This window comes from Acinonyx jubatus, chromosome D4 (genome assembly GCF_027475565.1).
Source record: "Acinonyx jubatus isolate Ajub_Pintada_27869175 chromosome D4, VMU_Ajub_asm_v1.0, whole genome shotgun sequence".
Lineage (NCBI taxonomy): Eukaryota > Metazoa > Chordata > Mammalia > Carnivora > Felidae > Acinonyx > Acinonyx jubatus.
The window spans coordinates 39,066,239-39,087,650 of record NC_069391.1 but is presented as its reverse complement, the minus strand read 5'-3'; the positions used below and the strand labels follow the sequence as shown (position 1 = coordinate 39,087,650).

The window sequence follows — 21,412 nt, the reverse complement described above, 5'->3', positions numbered from 1 at the left end:
CGCGCCCGGGCCCCGCGCCCCCCGCCCCGCCCCTGCTCCGCCCATCAGCGGGTGGCCCCGGGGGACGCAGGGGGAGGGGCGCGGAGGCGGCTGCCCCTAGATCCACGCAGCGCTCGGGAGGGTGCCCCGCACTTGACGCCTGCCCACGCTCAGATCCCCTTCGTGCACTTAGCGGTGAGTACCGGCCCGGAGGGACGGATGTCCCGGGGAAGGAGCGCCGGCCCCCCTCTTCCCGGAGGCAGACGGCGCGAGCCTCTTCCGAGGCGCGTGGAGCGGCTACGGGCTGGGTAGAGGCCGGGGAAGGCCCGGGGGAGAATCTGGCTCCTGGGGACTGACCTCTCCGCCTTGTCTGCAGCCTGTGCCGCGCGGGGGACAGGGTTCAGGGACTGGAAATGGCTCTCCTTGTCTCTCTGCCTCGGCTGTGCACGCCGCCGGAGAGTCCTCACAGAGGTTATGCGGGCCTCGCTGGGAGTCCTCATCCAGGCTCTAAGGCCGGCCGAACTGGAGAATCCTCACCCCAAGGAGGGTGTGCGGGCCTCACTGGGGAGTCCTAACCCCAAGAAGGGTGTGCGGGTCTCACCAGGTAGTTCTTACCGCGCCCGGACTTGTAGGATAGGGAAATCCACAGCTGGCAGATTGGGGAATCCACACCAAGTAATAAGGGGAAAATGGGGTGAGATGGAAGGGTTCGGCAGAGCCTGCCCTAATGAATTCAGAGATCCAGGAAGGAGAATGGGCTGCCTTTCTTAATTCAGCCAGATATCTGAACGGCACGTCTTTCCTGCAACGTACTTAACATACATAACCCTCCTCACAAGCGTGAGGACGAGGGGTGGGCGGGGGATGGGCAGCCTCTTGGACAGCTGTTCTCAAACTTTTGAGGGGGCTCAAAAACCCCTTTACACTTAAAAACTAGCATACTAAGCTTTCGTTTATGTGGGTTATATCTTTTGATATTTACTATATATATAAAACAGAAAGTTTTACTATATTTAATGATTGGGTTTTTTTAAATAGTGGACCTATTTATATTAACAGAGAATTTTATTTTCTAAAATAGAATGTGACTGATAAGAGTGGCATTGTTTTATAGTTTTGCAGTCTCTTTAATGTCAGGTTTAATAGAAGTCAGCTGGATTCTTATATCCGCTTCTTCACTCAAGTCTGGTGCACTGTCACATCTTGTAGCCTCTGGAAAACTCCACTGTATACTCCTGAACACGTGACAGAGGAAAAGGCCAATTGCCTTTTGGTATTATTATGAAAGTTGTTTTGACCTTGTGGATTCCTAGAGTTCCTGCACCACACTTTGAGAGCCACTGGTGTAGGAAATGCTTTGGAGGCTTTAATCATTGGTCCTGCTTCTTGTTTGGGATGTTTGCTCTAAATGGAAACACATACAGCACCCCATGCATGGACAGTGTTAACCTCTGGTATTTGGGACCAAGCTTGACCTCACTGTACCAACTGTTAGTAGTAGGTCTCCGCATAAGAGATGATGAGTCCCAGTGGCCTCCTGAAAACGCAGCAAGGTTCACAGATGGCTGGTTGTTCCTGTGCCCCAAGAGCTGATCTGTCTGTGCATCCAGATTGCGGCAGTGATGTGGCAAACAGGACCTGTGGGTTCAGCGAAATGCCCATGGGGAGCCCGTGCCAAGTGTGTAGGGGTTTGTGTGAGAGTTACCAAGTGGTCAAAAAGTCATTTCCAGAGAACACTGCCTTCCTTTCCGCCATGTTCACTGCTGTTTTTAGCTGTGTAGCCTTATTGGAATATCATGATAACCCAATCGTGGCATTCGTTCACTTTCCACTTTCAGAGATGTGCCACCTTGAATGGCCCTTCCTCAGCTCCTACCAGAAAGCAATGTCCTGCATCGTGGTGTGTAGTAGGTGGGATCTCTCACTGGATTTTTCCTTGGCTTTATGCTCTGTCAGAACAAGTTCCAGATAGAAATTACATACATATATACATCAAAGGAAGACAGTTCTCTAACTCTGTTCTCCCTTTTGCTCCTCCATCCACAGAGCTTCTCCTGCTCTGATAAAGCAGCTTGGATACTGCAGCTGATAGTTTAGACATGTTGCAAGCAGGGACGTCTGGGTGTCTCAGTTAATCGTCCGACTCTTGGTTTCAGCTCAGGTCATGATCTCATGGTTTGTGGGTTCGAACCCCACATTGGGCTCTGTAGACAGCGTGGAGCCTGCTTGGGATTCTCTGTCTCCCTCTTTCCCTGCTTGCTCTCTATCTCAATCTCAAAGAAATAAACTAAAAAAAAAAATGTTGCAAGCATACGAGCATGTTTCATCTCTTGTTGCCCTAGCCACAGATGGGAGAAGGGAATGGGATCTAACCTCTGCATACCTGCCATGTTCTTGGAGTAAAGCTCCACTTTGATGGTGGGGTGTCATTCCTTTATCCCTTGAGCACATATTTATGGACTGTCTACTTACCAAGTGCCCAGTTCTATACTGGACACTGGGGAAAATAGCACAAACAGGCAGTCCCTCTCTTTCTGGAGTTTACAGTCTGGTAGCCTCAGCATCTGCTGGTTAATTGAGACAGGCTACTGTCAAGTGTTTGCATGAAACCTGGTCTTGTGTGAAGAACACTACCTCTCCCTGATGTGAGCTTCAAAGCACATGCTGAAGAAGCCTGAGCCCCAAATTGTGAAGATAATGATAAAAACCAACATTTATTACCATGGGCCTGGCAAAGAACTTCCTTTGCCTTCCTTCCTCTACTCTTCCTTTTATGAAGGACATAACTCCCTGTGAAGGAGCCAGACTCTACTGGGAAATGATTTCCAGCCTGGTTCCAGTCCCTGGGCCAACCTTGGGCAAGACACTCTCTGGGCCTCAGTGTCTTCATCTTTAAAATAGGCGGTTGAGGGGCACCTGGGTGGCTCAGTCGATTAAGTGTCCGACTTCAGCTCAGGCACGTCATGATCTTACAGTTCGTGGGTTCAAGCCCCGCATCAGGCTCCTTGCTGATAGCTCAGAGTCTGGAGCCTGCTTCAGATTCTGTGTGTGTCTCTCTCTGCCCCTCCGCAACTCTCTCTCTCTCAAAAATAAATAAACATTAAAAATTTAAATAAAAAAATAAAGTACGTTTGGGCCACTGATGTCCTGAGGAGCCAGTGGTTTGCTGGAGCTAGTTTGCACTAGCATTTGTGGCCATCTCTTCCCAATTCCGTGTTCAGTGACATCACATTTTTTAGCTTGAGGTAAGCCATTATGGAACTATTGACACCATGGAGATCAGCAAATGGTATAATCCAGGGCTCCCCTGTGGCCGAGAGCAAGTGATTAAACGTTTAGCAGCACACCATTGCTACTGTCAGAGCCAGGGCGCTTTTTGTTTGTTTGTACAGTTGACCCTTGAACAACATGGAGGTTAGGGGGACTGACCCCTCCTACGCAGTAGAAAATCCAAGTAAAACTTTTAACTCCCCAAAAACTTAACTATTAATAGCCTAGTGCTGACCAGAAGCCTTAGCAATAGCATAAATAATTAATGCATAATTTTGTGTGTTACATTAATTATATGCTGTATTCTTATAATAAAGCTACAGAAAAAAAATGTTAAGAAAACCATAAGGAAAATGCATATACTTTACTGAGAACATTTACTTTATTGAGAACAATTTGTAGATAAGTGGACCCATGCAGTTCAAACCCTTGTTGTTCAGGGGTCATCTGTATTTTTTTAAAAAATAAACTCTTCAGCCTGGGCAAAGACACTGAATATGGAGTATGTGATTCAATTCCTCCAGAACTTTTGGTAGGGAAAAAACAATCTGTTTTTTACCCTATTCTAGAATGTGAGTCAGCAAACGTTTCTGTAAGGAGGCAGAGTATTTTAGGTTTTGTGGGTTCTACAGTCTCTTACTACTCAGCTCTGCTGTTGTAATGTGAAACAGCTGAAGACAGTATGCAAACAAATGGGCACAGCTGGGTTCCAATAAAACTTTACTCACAAATACGGGTGCTAGGCCATAGTTTGCAGACCCATCTCAGAATGTCAGAACAGGAGCCATGCTTCAAGGAGGTAATTTCATGGAAAAGGACATTCTTTAGGACTATATCCATGAAGAGCAGAGACTTGATACTCTAAGACAGATATAGCTGGAAGTGGCAACTGCAAAGGATTTGGAATCAATCAAGAAAGAATCCATAGTAGGTTGTTTAAAGCCAAGTATGTTCACGTTTTGAGGACACAGCCACGTATGGTGAGTAGGGGAAGGTGTTTTTATTCCCAGCTGCCATTCAGAAGCGGTCTCAGTCTAAGCCAGCATGTGAATTTTGGGTGTTGTTATGCAAAAATCAGTAGTGCATCTAATAGCTATTCTGATTCCAGGGAGAAGGACAAAAGTAATGTTTAAAAAAGGAAGGAAAATCCTCATTATATGTGTTTATATTTTATATACTGTATATATACATTATATATATGTATATTACATATATGCATATTTGTATGTCTGTATACCTAAGGTATGTGGCTGTGCTATTACTTTTCCATGTATTTTTTAAATGCTAATTTTTGAGAAGGCAAGCATGCATGCATATGTTGGGGGGGGGATGGGTAGACAGAGATGGGGAGACAGAATCCCAAGCAGCCTCCGTGTTGTCAGCACAAAGCCCAACGTGGGGCTCGAACCAACAAACCGTGACCTCATGACCTGAGCTGAAGTCGAAAGTTCAACTGACTGAACCACCCAGGTGCCCCTACTTGTCCATGTATTTAAAATAGGTAATGTTTGGAAGTACCTGTAGCTAGTTCTTGGCAGTGAAATGGGGTAGAAGAAAGCTGGGAACTTTTACTTATTATTCTTTGTAATACTATGTGTATGCCTACCCTTCAACATTCATGTATGTATTCATGCCTTTCCAACCTAAAAATAAAACAAAAAAACTAAGATCCCAAAACCTATATTTTTTCAAGGAAAACAGGATTATTTCTCTGGTGACAATGTTACTACCACCCTTTCTCCCCCAATAAAACAAATTATTTTGGGGCACCTGGGTGGCTCAGTTGGTTGAGCCTCCGATTTCAGCTTAGGTCTTGATCTCATGGTTCTTGGGTTAGAGCCCCACATCAGACTTGCTGCTCTCAGCGCAGAGCCTGCTCTAGAGCTTCTGCCCTGCCCCCCCTGCTCACCCTCACTCTCAAAAATAAAATAAAACATTAAAAAAAATTGTTAACAGGGGCGCCTGGGTGGCACAGTCGGTTAAGCGTCCGACTTCAGCCAGGTCACGATCTCGCAGTCCGTGAGTTCGAGCCCCGTGTCAGGCTCTGGGCTGATGGCGCAGAGCCTGGAGCCTGTTTCCGATTCTGTGTCTCCCTCTCTCTCTGCCCCTCCCCTGTTCATGCTCTGTCTCTCTCTGTCCCCAAAATAAATAAACGTTGAAAAAAAAATTTAAAAAAAAATTGTTAACATTTTAATTGTCACATCACAATTCTGAACTAGTATATATACTAGTGTATATTAGTTCAAAATAATATTGGGAAAGAGGCCTTTCAGAGCAAAACATTTTATTAAATGGTATTTTTTTTAACCCCCTGTCCAAGGTTACAAGTACCAGTGTTCCTTAATGGACTCTTACGCAGCCCTTAAACTAGTGTCATAAAATGTTGTTTCATGAGATGCCATGAAGTACAGTTTTTACATTTAAAACCATGTTACCCACGAATATTTTCCTGTGATCCTGGTTTTTTTTTTAATTTTTTTTTAACATTTATTTATTTTTGAGACAGAGAGAGACAGAGCATGAACGGGGAAGGGTCAGAGAGAGGGAGACACAGAGTCTGAAACAGGCTCCAGGCTCTGAGCTGTCAGCACAGAGCCTGACGCGGGGCTCGAACTCACAGACCACGAGATCATGACCTGAGGTGAAGTCGGCCGCTTAACCGACTGAGCCACCCAGGCGCCCCCTGTGATCCTGTTTTTATGAGGAGAGAAGCAGGTGCACGTATACGTGGGCGAACACACCCAAGGACAAAGGCAAAGGGTTTGCCAAATGCTGAGTAGTTTTCTCTTGGTGATGGGGTACCACTGATTTTTTACTTTTCTTCACTTTGCTTATCAGTATTTTCTAGCAAGTATTAAACTGGTACTAAATTTAAAATTTTTTTTAATTTTTTTTTATTTTTGAGAGAGAGAGAGAGAGAACATGAGCACGGAAGGAGCAGAGAGAGAGGGAGACAAAGAATCCAAAGCAGGCTCCACACTCTGAGCTGTCAGTAGAGAGCCCGACTCAGGGCTCAAACTTACAAACTGTGAGATCATGACCTGAGCTGAGGTCGGAGGCTTAACCCAGGTGCCCTAAGTATTAAATTTGATATAAGCATTAAAATTGAACAACTGTTACATTTGATATGACCAAAAATAATCACCTAGTTACTTAATACAAAGGGACAACACAGTTGCCTTCATTTTTCTTAGACTGAGTTACTCCTTACTTGCCTAGCAGTAACCCTACACACCTGCTACTCCCTTTCTGCCAGTGAGAAGTAGAGGAACAAGTATGGAGCAAAAGGTGTGGAGAACCAAAAGAGGGTAGCCGATAGACCTTAGTCACATGGTGCCTTGTCTGCTTCCCTGGGGAGCAGCTCCAACCTCAGCCCTTTCTTCTCCCTCCAGCTGACCCAGAGGTCAGAAAGGTCATAGGAATCTCACCATCACCTGAAAAGCCATGAGCTGACCATTTCCCTAGGTTGATCGGCTTGCATTTCTTGCTTAGCTGTTTTTCAATGCAATATGTCAAACATAGACCTGGAGAGTATAAATCCCCAGCTTCAACAGTCATGAACATTAACATTTGGCCTATCTTTCCCCCAAATTCACTTCCTTTTTTTCCCTATTCCAGGAGATAGCATCTTATTTTCAACTGTATAAATTAACAAAAAATTATTCTTTTTTGGGTCTTTTTAGTAAAAAGCATGCACTGGTGCTGTAGCAAAAATCTCTACATTCTGGGGCGCCTGGGTGGCGCAGTCGGTTAAGCGTCTGACTTCAGCCAGGTCACGATCTCACGGTCCGTGAGTTCAAGCCCCGCGTCGGGCTCTGGGCTGATGGCTCAGAGCCTGGAGCCTGTTTCCGATTCTGTGTCTCCCTCTCTCTCTGCCTCTCCCCCGTTCACGCTCTGTCTCTCTCTGTCCCAAAAATAAATAAACGTTGAAAAAAAAAATTAAAAAAAAAAAATCTCTACATTCTGCCCTAATGTCAGCCCAACTGAGCAACTGTGCAGTCCTTGAACGCTTGCTGTGTTGTCCTGCTTCACTGCTTTTGCATTTGATCTCCTCTCTGCCTACGAGTCTAAATCAGCCTTCCCTCCTTCCTTCTCCCAATTCTCTATAAAGCCTTTCTTGATTCCCCTGGTTATAGCTGTGTCTTTTCTGTGACCTTCCTTATAACCCTTATCATGTTACTGTTACTTGTGTGCTTATCTTAGTCTCCTTGTTAGACAGTACTCGTCTTATAAAACAGGGAGTGTTTTCCTTATCTCCCTGTCTTCTGTGGTACTTAGCAAAGCTTAATGCAGAGAAGTTGCTCGGAAATACATATGCTAAGTTAATTTGAATTGAGTTCATTAAAGAAAATTTTTTGTTATAAAAGAGATGCACCACATTCAAAGGAAAATGTTCAGAGATGGCCTAGGACCGAGAACATTTCATCTCACCTGCAAGGATTTTAAAACAGTTTAAAGAATTGTGATGAAAAGAATCTTCCATTTGAACCAGTATGAAAAGGCAACTTTTTATGAGGAAAATAATTTTTCTTTGTAATCTGTTGTCATTTTTTTTCACATATATATCTGGAGGCTGTAGCTCTTCTCTGATTTTATTTTATTAATGTTTGTTTATTTTTGAGAGAGAGCATGTATGACTGGGGGAGGGGCAGAGAGATAGGGACAGAGGATCCAAAGTGGGCTCTGTGCTTAAAGCAGATGCGGGGCTTGATGTCACAAACCATGAAATCATGACCTGAGCAGAAGTCTGACGTTCAACTGAGCCACCCAGGAGCCCCTCTTCTCTGATTTTAGAATGCTTTTTTACCCCACTAATTAAGAGTGAGTCTGATTATGTTTTAGAATATCCATTGTGTTTTAAGATACAGATTTAAGGAGCCCACAGGTGGCTTAGCTGATTTGGCTCAGGTCATGATCTCATGGCTCACCTTGTGAGTTTGAGCTCAGAGCCTGATCTGTCTCCATCTTTCTCTGCCCCTCTCCCGCTTGGGCGCTCTCTCTCTCTCTCTCTCTCTCTCTCTCTCAAAATATAATAAACATTAAAAAAAGAAGATGTAGATTTAAACCTTCAGTAAAAGAAATGGGCTACTTTTAGGACCCATGTGCCCCGTGAAGTAAGTTGATAGCAATCTCATGAATAATGGTGGCTCACAGATATAGAGTTCCAATGTACACTGTGCTTTCACCTACTCCCTTGTTTTATTATCACAGCAGCCCTCGTGAGCTGGGCACAGCAGTGCAGGGCAGGTATTATTACCTTAAATCTGCAGAGAAGTAAACTCCGGTTTAGGGAGATGGAGTGAATCTTGCCTGTGGTAAAAAGTGGCGACTCTGATTTTAAATGCGTATTGGAAACCATAGGACTTTGGGATTGGGTGCTGCAAACATGCAAAAGTAAGAAACTGCCTTTTTCAGTACTATATGTCTTTGGGGACAGACCAAGTTTTGGAGGTTAAGTATGGATCCCTTAATGCCATAGAACCACCAGAGTGATCTCATACTTTCGGAACCAATCATTTCTCAGATTCCTCTTCTGCCTTAGTCGTTTGTTGTAAAAGTCAATCCACCTTCTATTGAATTAGCGCGGCTGTTGTGCGTGAATGCTGGTGTGGTTTTCATTCCCTTTTCTTGACTTGAAGAGAGCTCTGGACAAGCCCATATTTGGATAGTGTGACTTGCCTGGGCTGTTGCTCAAATAAACGTGTATGGAGGACTTATTCCTTATCCTCATCATCCTTTTACAACCATTATTGTAAAATTACAAAGCACAGTACACACTGTAGCGTAGTTCATGAAGAAGGGGTGCCAGTCTAAGATTGTCCTCCTGCACGATCAAGGAAAAACAAGAGGTGAATACATCATTGCTGACGGTCTGTTATATGCAAGAGCTGTGCTAGAACAGTCATGCTGAAAGTACAGTTCTGTACTCGTGGTGGCATAAAGACCAGCCACGGGTTTGGTTTTAAGGGTGGTATGTTTCATAAAACCCCTCATTTGCTCAGTTAAGAATCAGTTGCGTTTTAAATGCTGGTTTGGCTGTGTTACTGACATCAACACATCCTTTCAAAGTTACCTATCATGCAGATTTTGCCAAAATCAAGGATATTTTAGGGGAAATACAGGTTGACTATCTAGTCTTAACATAGGTACCTTTGAGTGTGAAATTTGTTTTAATACGAGGTTACATTTTTTAAATCCAATTGGTTAATTTGGGTTTTTGTATGAGGAGTGACTGTAAGTTCTATCACCTATGCTGCCTACTGGGAGGAGACATGGAGCTAGAATCAGCCCTGGCATCACAGGGCCTGAGTTGAACTTCCAGCTTGGCCACTGATCAAGCCACAAGGCCTCGGCAGGTTACTTAACCCCTCCAACCCTCAATCTTCCCAACTGTAAAATGGGATGGCGATGCCTTTCTCACAGGGTTGCTGGTAGACCACATTAGACAACATGGCTGAGGTGCCTGGTACCCCACAGGCACTCTGCACATGTCACTGGGCTGTAGTGCTCATGGATTGATGTAGCATTCATGGCATAATGCCTACACATTGCTGCCGTTCTTCTGAACTCTTGTCCCAGCCCCGAGCTCCTGAGCTCCAGATCCACCTATGCAACTGCTTGCTGGGTGTCTTCATCCCAAGGTCTGTAGCCAAAACCAGCATCTTGGCTCCAGTCTTGGTCATTGGCTCTGCCATTTTGTCCAAATGAGGCACATAGGAGCTATCCTAGACCCCTTCTTCGTTTCTTACCCTCAGTCCATTCTGTTTTTTTTTTTTTTTGAAATGGTAGAACAGTCTTTTTTTGTAGATGCCATGCTTACCTCAGTTGAAAATCATACAGAATCCACACAAACTATCAGAACTAATGAGGATAGCAAAATTTCAGGATAAAGGCCAAATAAAAATAATTCAGTTGTATTTCTGTATGCTAACAACAAACAACCAGAAATTGAAAAATATTTATTCATTTTTTGTGTTTTTAAATATTTATTTATTTTGAGAGAGAGAGTACACATGAGCATGAGTGGGGGCAGAGCAGAGAGAGAGAATCTCAAGCACGTTCCAGGCATCATGACCTGAGTCAAAACCCAGGTGCCCCTTAAGTTGTGTTTTTTTTTTCTTTTTTAAAAATTTTTTAATGTTTTTTTTTGAAACCATTTTATTTAATTTATTTTTTAAATTTCCATCCAAGTTAGCATATAGTGCAACAGTGATTTCAGGAGTAGATTCCTTAGTGCCCCTTACCCATTTAGCCCATCTCCCCTTCCACAACCCCTCCAATAACCTTCTGTTTGTTTCCATGTTTAAGAGTCTTTTATGTTCTTTCCCCCCTCCCCGTTTTTATATTATTTTTGCTTTCCTTCTGTTCATCTGTTTTGTATCTTAAAGTCCTCGTATGAGTGAAGTCATGTATTTGTCTTTCTCTGACTAATTTCGCTTAGCATAATACCCTCTAGTTCCATCCACGTAGTTGTAAATGGCAAGATTTCATTCTTTTTGATTGCCGAGTAATACTCCATTGTATTTGTATACCACATCTTTATCCATTCATCCATTGATGGACATTTGGGCTCTTTCCACACTTTGGCTATTGTCGATAGTGCTGCTATAAACATTGGGGTGCATGTGCCCCTTCAAAACAGCACACCTGTATCCCTTGTATAAATGCCTAGTAGTGCAATTGCTGGGTCGTAGGGTAGTTCTGTTTTTAGTTTTTGAGGAACCTCCATGCTGTTTTCAAGAGTGGCTGCACCAGTTTGCATTCCCGCCAGCAGTGCAAAAGAGAGCCTCTTTGCGTCCTCACCAACATCTATTGCTGCCTGAGTTGTTAATGTTAGCCCTTCTGATAGGTGTGAGGTGGTATCTCATTGTGGTTTTGATTTGTATTTCCCTGATGATGAGTGATGTTGAGCGTTTTTTCATGTGTCATTTGGCCATCTGGATGTCTTCTTTGTCTATTCATGTCTTTTGCCCATTTCTTCACTGGATTATTTGTTTTTTGGGTGTTGAGTTTGGTAAGTTCTTTATAGATTTTGGATACTAACCCTTTATCTGACATGTTGTTTGCAAATATCTTCTCCCATTCGTTGGTTGCCTTTTAGTTTTGCTGATTATTTCCTTCACCGTGCAGAAGCATTTTATTTTGATGAGGTCCCCATAGTTCATTTTTGCTTTTGTTTCCCTTGCCTCTGGAGACGTGTTAAGAAGTTGATGCAGCCAGGGTCACAGAGGTTTTTGCCTGCTTTCTCCTTGAGGATTTTGATGGCTTCCTGTCTTACGTTTAGGTTTTTCATCCATTTTGAGTTTATTTTTGTGTATGGTAAGAAAGTGATCCAGGTTCATTTTTCGGCATGTCACTGTCCAGTTTTCCCAGCACCATTTGCTGAAGAGACTGTGTTTATTCCATTGGATATTCTTTCCTGCTTTGTCAAAGATTAGTTGGCCATATGTTTGTGGGCCCATTTCTGGGTTCTCTATTCTGTTCCATTGACCTAAGTGTCTGTTTTTGTGCCAGTACCATACTGTCTTCATGATAACAGCTTTGTAATACAGTTTGAATTCCGTCCATTCTGCTTTCTTAATTCTCACTGAGATATATTGCCTCTGACCTCTCTTTCTGACTGTAACCTGCCTCCCCAACATAAGTCCAGCATCCTTCTCCTGAAGCAGTCCCCCAGACTTCCAGAGTGATCTCAGAAAATCAAATCAGGTCTTGAAGCATCCAGACTAGAATCCCTTAATGGTGCCCCTGTCTTCAGGATAAAGCTGAACCTTTTTGTGAGGCCCCTTGTGATGGGGACCCTGCCCCCTTCCTTTCCCTCCTCACTTAGCTCTGCCCACATGCCTCCTGTACTTCATCCACCTGGGCCTGCTTTATGATTTCCACAGGGTCACACTTCCATGCCTTTGTGTGCTGTATTCTCTGCCCCAAATATACTTTCATTGACTCCCTCCATTCGTGAAGTTCCGGTTTTGCCTGTCCCTGGAGGTCTTCATGCCCCGCCTCCCAGGCTGGATTAGCTGTTCTCCCAAGAGGTTTCTTTATCACCATTCACCACTGCTGTAGCATGGATCTCATGATATTGTTATTAATTCCTCCTGTCCAGTCTATGTGTGACTGAATAGCAATGGGGACTGTGTTCCTTTATCCCAGTTGCCTATAAATGTCAAATGTATGGGGGCGCCTGGGTGGCTCAGTCAGTTAAGCGTCCGACTTCAGCTCAGGTCACGATCTTGCGGTCCGTGAGTTCGAGCCCCGAGTTGGGCTCTGGGCTGATGGCTCAGAGCCTGGAGCCTGCCTCCGATTCTGTGTCTCCCTTTCTCTCTGCCCCTCCCCCGTTCATGCTCTGTCTCTCTCTGTCTCAAAAAAAAATAAACGTTAAAAAAAAAAATTTTTTTTTTTGAAAATGTCAAATGTATGAATGAATTTACATCCTGTCTCTTAGACAATCCAGAGAGGCCCAGGTGCCAAATATGTCTAATGCTATTTTATTACTTGTTATGTCTTTGATGCCATGAAATGGCATTTGCATATAGATGCCATGCCACTGTCTGGGCCACTGAGATAGGGTGAAGGCTTAGCTGCTTAAGAGGTAGGCTTTAGAGTGTGATGGACTTTATTTTGAGTTCCAGCTCCCCCTTTCAATACGCCTGATACTTAGCTTCGGTTTCCAGCTCTGAACCACATCACTCAACTGCTCTGGGGAAAGAATGTGATGGTCAGAAAACAGGAGCATTGGGTCGTCCTGGCAGTTGTCTTTCTTTTGGAAAATCAATAAATATATGGGTTTATACCTCAAGCTTCTGAGAACTCTGTTAGCATGAGTCATCATGCTAGTACCAGTTCTGAGGTGAGTGAGGGTTGATGACCTCAGAAACTTGGGAAATTCATGGAGATAAATGCTGCCCTCTGAGACCCTGGCAGCCTGACACCCTGCCTCTTGTAGCGACACTCTTTCTTTCTAGTTCCTAAAATTTGAGTTAGAAAAGTTCATTACCAAACATCTATACAATTTGTTCAGAAGCTTGAGGAAATCATGCAGCTTTTCTTAAAGAATGGATATCAACTAGGCCTGCCCCATAATGCTTTTATCACAGTGGTCTGCCCCTACCCCGCTCCTCTCGCCTCAAAAGTTAGATGCAGTAGGGGGTCGCCTGGGTGGCTCAGTCAGTTAAGCGTCCGACTTAGGCTCAGGTCATGATCTCATGGTTTGAGCCCCGCATCGGGCTCTGTGCTGACAACTCAGAGCCTGGAGCCTGCTTCGGATTCTGTGTCTGTCTTTCTCTCTCTGCCTCTCCCTCACTCATGCTCATTCGCTTGCCCTCTCTCTCTCTTTCTCTCAAAAATAAACCTTAAAAAAATTTTTTTGTAAGTTAGATGTTATAGGACTTGGTTCTGCAAAATGTCACTTTTGGGGTGTCTGCAGGTGTCATTTTTGAAGCCCCACTGATAACTGTGGGTTACTGCAGGGTAGGAGACCCACATTCCAAGAAGAGGCTGAAGACTGACTTTTATGAGGAGAGGATGAGATCAGGAGCAGAGGGCTGGGTCAGGACGCCTGGGGGGCCCTGCCCTGCTTCTTCCTTTCTGACCAAATGTTTTATGACCCCACGATGACTTTCCTGGAAGTATAAATTCTGAAGTTGACAAGCCCTTTTGTGAAACTGCTTCTATTAGACCACAGTGATATCAAAAATTAAAACTATTTCTCTTCTTTTGAGTTTGTGCTACTGCAGTTAATTTAAAATGAACTTAAAGAATGTGTCAGGTAAGCCTTCCTCCTTTGGGAATTACATATGATGTTGTGCTGTCTTCGCCAGCAAGCCTAGAACTGGGAGTCTTGACAAGGCGCAGGGGCTATTCCCTCAGACAGTGCAGTGGCCATGGCCCCTGTCCCCCAAATCCTGTCTGTTGCCTTTGGCAGTGGCTGTGTATGTCTGATGAGTGAGTCATGATCATCTTAATGATACATCCTAAAAATTTCCAGTGTTACTTAATAATGAAGTTCAAGGAAACAGAAGGGTTAGATTTCAGAAGTTAGCTACTTTTTAAATGTAATCTAGTATTTTCACATTATGACTTAATTTCATATCAGACTTTAACAAATTCCAGTGTTGGGAATCTACAGTTAATTTAAACCAAGTGTAAAGCTAGGACAGTACTTTGTAGTTTGTCTTCAGTCACAGTCCCTACAGTGGCCAAGTCTGCTGCCTCCCCACCTTGTCTCCTTTTCTGCCGTCATTCACCTTGCCCTGGCCTCCTTGCCTTCCTCAGACCCGCCTCAGGGCCTTTGCACATGGTCTCACCCCTGCTCCAGTTGTACATAGCTTGTCCCCTCACTTCCTTCAAGGCTCTGCTCAAGTGGCTCCATATGAATGAGACCTCCTTTGATCTCTCAGTATGCTTCACGGCCCAACACTCCCTACTGCCCTTGTCCTGCCTATCCACAGAGCTGGTCACCATCTGACATTCTGTTTGTATATCATTTAGCTGTATACTCTGTCTCCTTCCTCATGGAAGCACCACACAGGCAGGGCCTTTGTCAGTTTTTTACTGGGTGTATCCCCAGTGCCTAAAACAGTTCCTGGCACATATTAGATGGTTAATATAAATGTGTGTTGAGTACATGAATAATGAAGCATAGAATTTTTTTCACTCAGAAGGGACTTTTTAGGATTATCAACTAAACTTATGTTACAGGTTAGGAAACTGAGGCACAGAAAGGTTATATGGCTCATTCAAAATGGAACTCAATCATTTCAAAACTGTGACAGCTCTTTTTAAAAATCTAGGAATATATGTGGAGCCTTCTGGGCAGTTGTCCAGGATGAGATGGAAGAATAAGTGAAAATAGACATTATTTAAAAATTTGGCAAAAACAGGGGCACCTGGGTGGTTCAGTCAGTCGAGTATCTAACTTCGGCTCAAGTCATGATCTGCAGTTCATGAGTTCAAAATCCACGTCGGGCCCTGTGCTGACAGCTCAGAGCCTGGAGCCTGCTTTGGATTCTGTGTCTCCCTCTTTCTCTGTCCCTCTCCACTAGCACTCTGTCTCTATCTCTCTCTTTCTCTCAAAAAATAAACATTGAAAAAATTTTTTAATTCAGTAAGGAAATAAAAATAAAAAAGACAAGCAAATTGTCTTTGTTTTGTGATGGCAAAACTTTCTGATACAGAAGCAGTCTTATTCATGTTTACAGACAAGGGTGCACGTCGCATATAATTATTGCTCAAGAAAAATGGGTTGATGGATTTGGTTATATTGTTGCACAACAATTCCTTTCTGCAAGACCCTACTTCTGCACTACCTCTTTCTTTGTTTACATTCTGTCCCAAAATAGATCGTTGCTCTTAGGGCTTCTTATTCAAAATTCTTTCCAAGTACCCCATGTAAGAGATTTCTGTGGGTAGTTTTTGTTTTTGTTTTTTTAGATGACCTGGTCTCTGGGAAAATCCGGAGATATTTAGTTATTCCAGTTGTCCAGATGTAGTTACATCAAAGAAAGCAAAGAGCTAATCTTTCTAGTTCTCTACTTTGTGAAAAAATCCACTTGACAAGCCATGGTGGTTTGCTGGCCTGGGTGGTTCTGACCTCAGTCCTATTTATGCTTACATAGACATCCTTGGAATCTCGCTTTTGATGAAAAGTTGTTTATAAGTAGCATGATAGTTAGATACACAACAGTCAGTTTGGGAGTGGTACCAATTAATTTTTCTTTAAACAGAAAATAAATGAAGCATTGCTAATCCTTATAGTGAACTGAAATGAACTCTAGAGATGCAGTGACTTGACTTTGACTTTAGAGTTGGGACCCGTGAAAATTCAGAATGGGTGTATTTAGGAAAATGTGAGGAGGGGAGAGATGGGAAAACCACATGAAATACAGAAGAAACCTCTTTCTGTTGTCTGAATGGATTTTAAAAGCCCACCCCTGTGTGCCTTTAGATATCCTAAATAATGTGGAGCGTGTGTTGTCTGTACTTTATCCATCACTCTCCACTAATCTCTTGGAAACTCTTTGAAACTATACAAGCTCTCCTGGAAACTGATAGGCACACTCCCCACCCTCGAGAACTAAACAAAACCTCTGTCCTCCCCACCCCATTACTGGCAGGAGTCCCGCTGCTCAGGCTCACTCCTCTCCCCTGCTGGTTGATTGTGGGGCCCATTCATACTGCCCCTCTTTCCCTATCCTAAAACAACCTAAAAAGATTCAACTCTGATAACAGAAGCAGCTAAATCTTGGATTTCTATACTCCAGAGTCTGGAAAGTGACTTGAAGAGGTGAATCTTACTGGATCTGATCACTGGCATTTAGCTAAAGTCAGTCGACCTTTCCGTGCATTTCTGCAAATCTGGCTGTGCCGAATAAGCATCACGGTGTGGTGTTCTGCAGGGTGTATGGTCTGAGATGTTCCTCTGGCAAGAGTGATGGGTCAGCAGTGTGCTGCCCGTGCTCTGTGTTCAGTGTCCTAAAACCCACTTGCAAGATTGCTGCCTGGGCTTTGAAAGTTCAGTCTGGGTAACAGAGAGCAAAGCTCACTGAACCAAATGGGGTTTTGACCATGATTTAAGCTAATGGGGCCTCTTACCTTGCTATAACCAGCTACGTTCAGGATGCACCTCGGCATGGGGTCAGACTGTACATCAGACCTTAGAGCTGCCCAAAGATTTTAAGGGTCCCAGAGCCAAGTCTCATCCACACTAAGAGCTCGATGAAGTCCTCCTCCAAGAAGAACATTTGGTCACCAAAGGCCATCTGGGTATCACTCGGTTTGATCTGTGTCTGGCAGACTGACAGTTTAAAAAAGAAGAAATTCAGATGTCAAAGAGACAGATGAAAAAGTGTCCACCTTCACTGGCAATTAAAGATACACCCAAGATTAGCTTTTTAATCTTTCCATTTGGCGAAGAATTATGTTGCCTCGTTGAGGCACCTCCATTCACTGCCTCAGAGAAGGGTCATAAATTGGCACAGCCTTTCCCAGGCCACGTGGTGATGTTTAACACAATGGAGACATGCAAATCCTTTCACTCAGCTGTCCTACTTCTAGGGACCAGAAGCTAGGAATTTATATTAAGGAAATGGATTGAGGACCTACTCAAAGAAGTGTGTACAAAGGTTGCAGCATTGTTTGCCTGTTAATACCTGGAAACTAAGTATTTACTAATGGGAGATTTAAGTAAATTGTTGTATATCTAAATGATAGATTTTTATGGTGTAATTAAAAATGATATAAAATATCACCTGATAGCCCGATAAAGATGTATTGCTGAGTGAGAAAAGGCAATTTGCAAAACACTGTGAGGTCTAATCCATTTTTTAAAAAATCTAAATACATTTATTTCTTTTTTTTTCCAATATTTTTTAATGTTTATTTTGAGAGACAGAGTGCGAGTGGGGGAGGGGCAGAGAGAGGGATACACAGAATCTGAAGGAGGTTCCAGGCTCTGAGCTGTCAGCACAGAGCCCATCGTGGGGCTCGAACTCACAAACCATGAGATGGTGACCTGAGGCAAAGTTGGACGCTCAACTGACTGAGCCACCCAGGCGCCCCAAAATCCAAATACCTTTAAAAGTCATGTTAAAGACAGATACCATATGGTTTCACTCTTATGTGGATCCTGAGAAACTTAACAGAAACCCATGGGGGAGGGGAAGGAAAAAAAAAAAAGAGGTTAGAGTGGGAGAGAGCCAAAGCATAAGAGACTGTTAAAAACTGAGAACAAACTGAGGGTTGATGGGGGTGGGAGGGAGGGGAGGGTGGGTGATGGGTATTGAGGAGGGCACCTTTTGGGAGGAGCACTGGGTGTTGTATGGAAACCAATTTGACAATAAATTTCATATATTAAAAAATAAATTAAATAAATAAATAAATAAATAAAAGTCATGTTAGATGAAACTCCAAACCATGCATGGTATTATAGGTGACTTTTATTTTCTTCTTTTTGTTTACCTGCACTTTGTAATATTTCTGCAATGATCATCTTTTACTTAGTGTAATATTTTTGAAGTTCTCAGCAGCCTAGAAGATATGGTTCTGCAGCAAGTTTGGTCTCCTGCTGGGATTGCAGGACAGTAGGGTGATGGGGAGAAGGGGGGGCTGGAGGAGGGCTGAGGAGGGTGGTGAGAAGGAAGGGGTCCAGCTTGGATTGATACTTGTGACCTATATGACATATGCAACTGATCTGTCTGATGTTAAATGTGAACCATTTACAAATTCTTTAGTGAACCGTTTAACTGCATCGTTGGACAACAAGGACGTAGTTTGGAGGAGCAGAGTGGGTTTATCTAAAGAGTAATAGTCACAAATTTACTTTTAAATAAATCCTCATCAGACATTATGAAAGAAAGAACCGTATGTTGTGGTTTCAGGAACTTTATGAAGTGTTCTAGCTTGCTTTCAAAAGATAGTTTCTACTTAAACATTTATCTACTTAAGGATAATCAATGTTGACTTTATTTTAGATCTTTTTCTATTCATTTCTATATATGATGGTATGTGTGTGTATGAATGTATATGTACTAATAGTCTTGAAGTTTTTAAATTAGATTCTTGTATATATATAATTCAACTTCTTCTATTTCATTTCTATTAATGTGAGTCTTTGCTCACATTTCTTATGTTGAATCTGAGTAAGGAATTGTATGTTTGATATTTATATCAATAAAATTTATTTGCCCTTACTTGTCTGCCTCTCTTAGAAAAAAAACTAGTTACCCAGGGTAGATTATGAAAAACTTAACTCTAAGTTGTTTTCCCAAAGTTCAGCTGCCAGTCAGTTCTCTGGTATTTTGCACCACATGGAAGGCTCAGTCAGTGATTAGAGAACTAACTCACAAAAGTGCCAGAAGACTGTGATATGCCTAAGTGGTACTTTTTTAAACTTTACTTTTGGAGGATTTTGCGCATACTTTTTATCCCTGCCAGAAATTTGCGTTTCATTGGAGAGAAAATCAGCTGTATGTTCTTCCTAGGTCTACCACTCATAAATCTAGTGATCCCACTTTGCTTCTGGGGACCTCTGTCTCCTGGTCAGGAAAATGCTATGGCATCTTTAAGTTCTCTCCAGAAGGCTCAACATTCTCTGATTCTGTCTCATCACCTGCATAGCATCTAAGGCCAGGTGTCCCAAGGGCATGGTGGGGGATGGGTTAATGCCATGCCACATATGCACAAAAAGGTGGTGCCTCTCTGAGTCCCCTGCAGGTGTCCAAAATTGAGACCAAAGGTTGGTTGGCAGCAAGACTGTGGTTGGGGAGGAACCCCAGCTCTGAACTGCCTGCACTATTTTGCCAAGAGCATGGTTCATTTGTTAAATTAGATCTGTCTGCCTATGCTAATGTTTAGTGTTTTTAGTAATTTGCTTTAAAAATCTGGTGTTCAGTACTCTTTCCCCAACCTCTCCTGTCCCGGCACAAGATGTACCTGAGGGGATCATGACAATGTACAAGTCACCCAGCTGGTATTTCAGGATGGGTTAGCTTTGAAACACACTGTTTCTCAACTGAATAATTCTCCTCATTTTAAGAGTGTGAGCTAAGTGTAGAGAAGGGTTTCAAGTACAGTGCAAGTGTCTGTCTTTAAATTCCTTTTGTATAAGAACTGTTCATGCGTCCTACTTGATTCACAGGCCGGGGCCAATGTTCAGCGGCCCTACAGTCCTGAACACAAGGTTCATGAAGCACAGTTCTTAATGAGCTCTAACATCACTGCTTAAAAGATACCATTTCCCTTTCTTAACTTTTTCTTCTTCTTTGTAATTTGTTTTCTCTTTTCCTCTATGCAATACTATCTTACTCTGTGGAGCAGAAAAGGTAGCACCCATGCTTATTTCCATGACACTAACCCTCACCCTTCCAAAAAGAAAAAAACTAGGATAACACTCCACCCGCTCCCCAAAAAAAGTCCACAACAACTCTCTCTTCACTCCTCCCTTTTATTAGTATTGAATGGGAATTAGGTGAAACAGAAAAAAGGCAGGAACAAAACAGAGGGAAGGGAGGATGGCAGATAAGAAAAGAAGGGAGTTGAAATGGTGGGGGTCTGTGCTTCCTGTGCATGTGGGAAGTAGGCAGCACTCCCTGGCCAGCTGGTGGGGTTTCTAGATGAAACCCAGACCTCGGGGAGTCTGCAGGATTTGCAGTAATACTTGAGGTTTGAGGATGGGATAGGAGTCTGGCCAGGAGAAGGCAGACCTAGGAGGCATTTATGATGCCTAGATTCTACTTTGGATCTGGAATGTTCCCAAGCCAAAGGTCTTTCCCTTCTACCCTCCTTGGAACACAGTTGTTTTTGGCTTTCTCTTGGGACTGCTAAAGCATTGGGAGCTCCTATAAAGTGATTTTAAGACAGGAGTAATAGCATGAGTGAAACCTGGAAGGGATTTCCAGAGCCCTCCAGCTTTTTGAAAGGACAGTTTCCCAGAAGCAAAACCAGTTTTGGGTTGCTGCTATTGCTTGTCACTGACCTGTGACTTAGTAAAAGTGGCAAGGGGCATGTGACAATGCCCAGCTCAGACTAACGTGTTGGGTGACCCCGGAAAGAAGGAAAAGCAACTCCAGTATTCCAAACTGAGTCTCAGCAGGAGGGTTTCTCAGGCCCATGAGTCTCTCCTGTTTTGTTTTTTTGGGGTTTTTTTTGTTTGTTTGTTTGTTTGTTTTAGCTTTGGGGTTGGTCTGTGACCTCTACACAGCACCACCTTCAGAACCGAAGTTGCTGCACCTAGGGTGAAGGAAGTCGCTTGAGGGTAGGGTGGGAAGAGCCGGAATTTCAAACCTGGCTCTGCCTCTAACTAGGTGCATGTCCTTAGGCAAATTTTTGTATCTCTCTGAGCTGCAGTTTCCTCGACTGTAAAATGGAAATAATGATATGCTTTAGCTTACAGAGGTGTTGCCAAAATTAGAGAAGATGGTGTAAAGCGTTGGGTGTATTTATGTACCGGTACCCGTGTACTTATGTGTTGGTACTTGGTAACTGGTGACTGATTTCTTTCTCTTTTAGCTTCTGCAAGTAGAATTTGGTTCATTGATTAGTGAAATTAGACAATTGTCTAGTTAGTTTTTGCATGCGCACAAGTTAGGGAGTGACAGAGAAAGAGGGAGACAGAGGACCCAAAGCTGGCCCTGTGCTGACAGCAGAGAGCCCAACACGGGGCTTA

The 21,412-nt window shown here is 43.3% G+C and overlaps 1 protein-coding gene across 1 annotated transcript in view; it reads left to right on the top strand.

The window, feature by feature from the left end:
- The first annotated feature begins 35 nt into the window (after positions 1-35).
- Positions 36-21,412, top strand: part of ACO1 (aconitase 1) — a 65,871-nt gene continuing 44,494 nt past the window's right edge. Inside the window, exon 1 of the mRNA XM_027039276.2 lies at positions 36-174. The gene's annotated coding sequence lies outside the window, so the exon portion shown is untranslated. The remainder of the gene's footprint in view (positions 175-21,412) is intronic.